The sequence below is a fragment of the Crocodylus porosus genome, unplaced genomic scaffold (assembly GCF_001723895.1).
Source record: "Crocodylus porosus isolate Cpor-Errol unplaced genomic scaffold, CroPor_comp1, whole genome shotgun sequence".
Taxonomy (NCBI): domain Eukaryota; kingdom Metazoa; phylum Chordata; order Crocodylia; family Crocodylidae; genus Crocodylus; species Crocodylus porosus.
In genome coordinates, this window is record NW_017728924.1 from 17,057,956 (window position 1) to 17,064,144 (window position 6,189).

Here is a 6,189-nt window from a genome sequence, read left to right on the forward strand (position 1 = left end):
TTGAACATATTTTGAGCTCTTTGAACATGAGGAGCAATATAAGTAGAAGTTATTACTTCTCGTATAAGTCTATATATGCTCTGACTAGTTAAAATGCTGTGTTGGGCCAGCCCTAGCTCACAGTTGTGCCATGAAAACATAATGAATACAGTTCCTTTAAAAAATATAATGATTTTTTCTGGTATAGCTTGTTTTGCTCCTGTGAGAGGGGAAGGGCTTAAATAGCAGTACAGAGCACAGCTTTTCTATTATAGTCGTATCCATGTGAGGAGTGCTTTATTGGTATAGTATACTATACTGACAAAGACGTTTTGGTGTAGACATATCCTGAGTGAAGCCATGAAAAACCGATCATACATCTCAAGGGACTTTTTTGTCTTTCTTCTCCAAACTATGAAGCAGAAGCAGATTGCAAACTTTCAGTCAGCTTGCCGATCAAACTGTGAACAACCTAATAACCGAGCTCGGTACTAGAGAAAATTCATCAGCCTTTTCAGCAAAGAGAAATACACATCTCTTGTGTTGGCAACCTTATGTCTTTAGAGAAGAAATAGAGAGCAACATGGAGTGATAAACTGTATGAAAACCTAAAAATAGAAGGCAACCAAGACAGATAAAAACCTCAAACAGAAAGCAGACTTCCAACAGCCTGAAGGGTTGTGATGATAAACACTGAGTTGGGAAAACAAACAAATGTCCTTCCTTCCTGCCTAATAATTCTAAACCCCAGGAGAATTGCGTGTTCTCTGTGAATGCTGCAGGTAATAGAGACTACACAAGTTGCAGAATATAGTCTTACAGGCCACCCAAATGTCTAAATGATCTTTATCGCTTTAATCGTGTTAAAAATCCATGACTCACCATATTAGCTTTCCTGCAAAGGAAAGAAAAACTTTTGCAGGTGGAAGTTGGCATTCAGATTATATCTTCACCAAAGCTCAGTGGTCAAAGAATGGAGACTAACTGTAGACAGTGACTGGGCAGATCTGGTGAATCTTGATTTCCTTCATGCATAGAAAATGTTTGATCAGAACAATCGTACTAATTTTGAGACTGTGGTGGGGTTCGGTTCCAAGAACTTCAAACTGACATTTTTGCTGATATAGGAACCAACCTATTAGCACCACCAACTTTTCTGAATGAAAGTGTTTCCAGGTAAATCCCACGCAGCAGGTAACTTTTGCCCAGGAGTCCATGTCAAGCTTGAGGGAACAGCCTTTGTATGGGGTTTGACTACAGCTTTGGGGAGAGCTTCTTTCCTCCCATCCCCTGCTATTTATGAACAAATCTTAAGTCTAAAGCCATGTCTTGAGTCCATGGCTATAGGTCAAGTAATACCTATCACCAGTGAGGCATTTCCTCGTATTCTCCTAGCAACCAAGTTCCTTTGTTACCTTTGGTCTTGCCTGGGCTGCTGTAATGGGGCTATATAGTTGGACCACTCAGAGGCAGAAGCTGGTCTAAAATGGAGCAGCTTGCTCAGTAAATGGAGTTTTGTAAAGAGAACATATAAAGCTGGAAGTTTGCAATCTGAGCTGGTGTCTGTGAGCTTCCAGGTGGAGCTTAAGGCCTAAATGATTAGAGCCATGGTGACTTCAGGGCCAATTTTTCACCATGCCATGTTGCCATAGTAGTAATCAGTAAAAGTGTTTGAACAGCTGCTCCCTTACTATAAAAAGTGGACAGAGAATTAGAGTGTGCTCTTGGAGAAAGTGTTTGGAATTTTTCCCCCTCTAATCCCCCAGGACCATTAACCCCTGGCACAGCGCACAGCTAATTTTTCCTCAGGCCCTTGGGAGAGCGAGCCACTAGGCAGTACAGGGTCTTCTGCTTACTGATGAGCAGTCTGTCATTGTCATCTCCTGTAATTTCATGAGCATGAACTGTAATTTTTGGAAGAGCCTTAAGTGGGCATTTGTTTTTATTAATCAAAATGGTTAGGTGGAATAGGCTTGGAATGCAGCCCGGTAGCTATGTTCTACTTGCATGTCTGAGCAGGTGAGAGTTTAATCTCCTCTTACTGCTCATTATCCCTCTGATAACATGCTTGAAGCCAGGTATTAAGGCTTTAGTTTTTTCACAGCATAGCCTTATCGTTGTCATCTGGTTTTAGCTACTAAAAGATTGTTTGGCCTGAATCTAAATATCAATCTAAAAACAGACCTCCCACTTTGATCATATCTGTTGCTTTTTGCATGGGATTGGATACCCTAGTTGGGGCTTAAACACACATAATGTTTCCACTCATTAAACAAAGGTAATTGAATATGGCTTGATCTTATAAGAAGTGGAGTGTTCACCCACTGTGGCCTGTGGAAGATGAATTTTGGCAGCACCTTGCAGCAGGTCTTCAGTACTTTGCAGGATCAGACATGTACCTGTTAGTCAGCATTTCCCACCTCAGTCCAGACTGGAAATCTCTTTTAGTCAGAGCAATGCCTTATCCATGGCCTCATTTTGAATCCCCAGTTGCGTGTGCAGATCCATGGCAGAATGCAGCCCTTTAGCATCTAGTCCTTGTGGGTAAGTAACTCCTATTTAAGTCAGCGGGAGTTTTGTACATGCAGTGACTTCACAATCGGCCCGTAAGTGTTCCAGGTTGATTGTAAGAGTCTGTCTTTTTTTCCTCCACCTGTTTCCCTGGGCAAATATTTAAGTGGGAACTAGTAGCTGGTAACATCATCTTGTTTTTGGAGGTCCTTTTAAAATCAACGGAGCTCAAGAATGAATCCAGGTCTTAACCTTACATCCATGTTGGGGCTAAAACTCTCATTAAAACTGCTAATAGCATCAGGCACAAGGATTTTAGCTATTGTAAACCGGAGCAATGATTTTATAGGTGCAATGATTTCGATTTAAAAGAACAATTCTTATTCTCTTTGCAAACAAGCAAACATTTCAGCACTTCCTGTGTACTCTACTACCATGAGTGTTTCAGTTGGCTGGATTCACACAGTAACGATCAAATAAGCCAGTTCTCCAGTCCGTCAGACAGAATTACCTTACTTGTTCTGTGTGCTTGATGGCAATATCAAAGAAGCCACAGACAATTAAGGAGTCACAATAGAGTAATTCTCCTCTGGGTCCTGTCCTTCATTTAGATTTGTGATGGATGCATATTTTTTCACTGCATACCAATTAACCCAGGTTGCTGGATCTGTTTTGTTTAACTGCACTTGACCTTTGAGGCAAAACAAAATTTTGAAAAATTGTGTTTCAGAGGATTTGGGGGACAGGATGATCTGTCAACTTCATTAGCAAGAAAATTCATTAAACATTATTTTATGCAATCCACATTTAATAAATGAACATTTACTTGCAGGGCTAAGTGACTCTGCTGCTTAAATTTGCCAGCACCATCTGCATTTTAAAATTAAAGATGTCCTTGAGCTTAAGAACACACACAAACTGCATTGCTTGTTTTCCACTCGGCTGCCAGCTCTTCAGCTGATGTCAAGTGGAATACCGCGACTGCCGTCATTACAGCTGTGCTGCTTTATACTAGCAGTGTTGGAATTTAGTTGCATCCACCATAAAATTCAATTCAGGTTCATCTCATATCACAACTCCCATGTGTTATCCGTTCTACTGCGTTGCATTCTATTGCCAAATGCTACATAAGAAGCATGGTGTCTCAGTAAGTCCTTAATCCTCTTGTAAACAGGTGTTTTACTTTTCCATGGTCAGTCTGATCCAAACTTCATGGCTATTCCTTGTCTACAAAGGGATATGTTAAGCTCTGGATCTGCATACTGTGAGCTTCATTCTGTTCTCTCACACTGGTTTTACTACAGTATAATCCCATTCACTCCCAGTTGCAGTCAAAAATAATCAGGAAGAGAATCAAATACTTTGGAAACATTCATTACAGCATTTGAACACTGTGGCCAAGCCATGCTTTTGTATGTCTACATCCAGGAGAAATGCATTGCTCCTCATATATCTTCCTTAAAATGTAGCATCATGTCATCTCTTCCCTCCTAGTTTCAGGTTCTGACCTTGCTTGCATCCTGAGACTGGACTTTGCCTCCCTCTCCTGGTAGACATTGATATTTCTATGTCTTATAATTTACTGTATTGCTATTGCGCTCAGGCCTCATACTCTGCCTGTGTTCTGATTGCTTTGTACTGGCTGTTAAAAAAAAGTCTGGGTACTTCACTCCCAGAAACATCTTTGCTAAACTGCAGGGAATTGAGAGAGAATCAGCAAAAAGAACTAAGGGTACAAAAGGACAGATATACAAAGGATGGCTAAGAGCTAAATATAAATAGTGGTATCTTTTATTAGACCAACTAAATAGTAGCAAAAACATGTCTTTACATTTATCCCTAAAACATGGAAGATGTCATATTTAGCCGTTTGGAAATGTAAACTTCATGCTAGCCAAGAAAGAAGAAAATTTCACCTCCCTTTCTGACATTGGACACCTCCAGGGAAGAAGCCTGCTTAATCTGCACATCACCGAGCAGCCCTCTCACAAAAGGACTCCGGGGTACCCAGCGGAATAAAACTTCCATTCTCTACCTCCTCTGTGCAAAATGAAGTTTCCTTTCTACCTAGGAGAACTTTTACAATCTTTGAATTCTCCTCAGCCTAAAGAAGGGTGTGTGTACCCGAAAACTTGCAAAGAAAGACATTTTTTTGCTGCTATTTAGTTGGTCTAATAAAAGATATCACCTCTGATCCAAGAGCTTTGTTTATCTCTATTCCTTAGACCAACACAGCTATAACACATATCCCTAAAATATACATAGCATGATTTAAGTGTAACAGAAGGGGAGAACTATGAGAAGGATGAAAACTATCTATAAATCCATGAAGGTTATATATGCCAAAGAGGGAGATAAATGAATTACAGGTTATCAACTAGGAGGAATGGGATGGAATTGAAGGAGTATTCAGGCTGAATATCAGGAAAACTTTCTGACTGTGGCATATAACAGGACATAGAATGGTTCCTAGCTAAATTCTGGGAATACCTAAACTTGGTCTGTTAAAAAAACCAGTAGACAAAGTGTTCTAGATGAGATGATCTAATAGAGCTTCTCTATATCTAACTCCTGTCATTCTTATTATAAATTTTCTTTCTATTTGCAACAACTTTGTAGCAGGGACGAACATCACCCTAAAGCAGACTGAGTTTAGCGTAAAATTTAACTTAATTTTTGTCATGTCTTCGAGGTGCTTATGACAGACAGCTTATGTTTCTTATCCCTCACCTAACTATGACTTAAATATTTTTCTTCTACAATACTTTGTGTTCTGATTCAAATTCTTTGAAAGCACCTAAGTTTTATTATCCTTTGATGAATGGGCATGGAGCCGGCTTGCAAATTTCAAAGCAGTAATGGAAAATGAAACCGTCAGAAGCCCATCGTGATGAAAACAGCTGAAAAGACAATAAATCACCATGCTATCAGCTGGCAAGTCCATAAATCATAATGATAGGTTGGGTATAACCTTCAAAATACAGATGTCTGGTCATGTTGTACAAAGCAATTTGATTGAAATGGGTCAATAAACACAGCCATGCTGTCTGCATTGGCACATGAACATTATTATCATCCCTCTGCCCAGAGGTAGCAGGTTATGGGGTCTTGTCAGGACAATTTCTCTGTGGAGGAGAAATCAGTGATCCATAATCTGGATAGTCCCTTAATTGTATCTTGTTCTATATATCTTGTTTTAGACAAGGTGAACAAACATCACTCTGGTAAATCCCTCTTTCAGCAATCTCACCCTGTCAATACCTGCTTCCATACTGTGCTACAAAAATTCTTCACCTCTTCATCAACTGATTAAAAACAAGAGATTAAGGTGGAGAACAAGCACTTGTACTATTTACAACAGCTCTCAGAAATGAATCTCCATCGTAAAACTACCAAAATGCAGCACTTACTCAAAAACTCAATAGTGCTCAGATCCTAAAGAAAAGGACTTGTAAATCTCTATATAAAAGTACCACTGGCTGACTTACACTATAGCATTATATAAATAAAAACATTTAATATGCTGATAATTGTCCAAACCTTCAATCAAACATCACTACAAACTAAATTGAGCGGCTTGAAATCTGATTCACAAACATATTTCATTTGCTTGACTGGTGTGGTTCGTGATGAGGGCAAAGTAATCTATCTTTTGTCCTTGCCATGAAATGCAGATTGAGAGTGTTCACAGGTGGCATC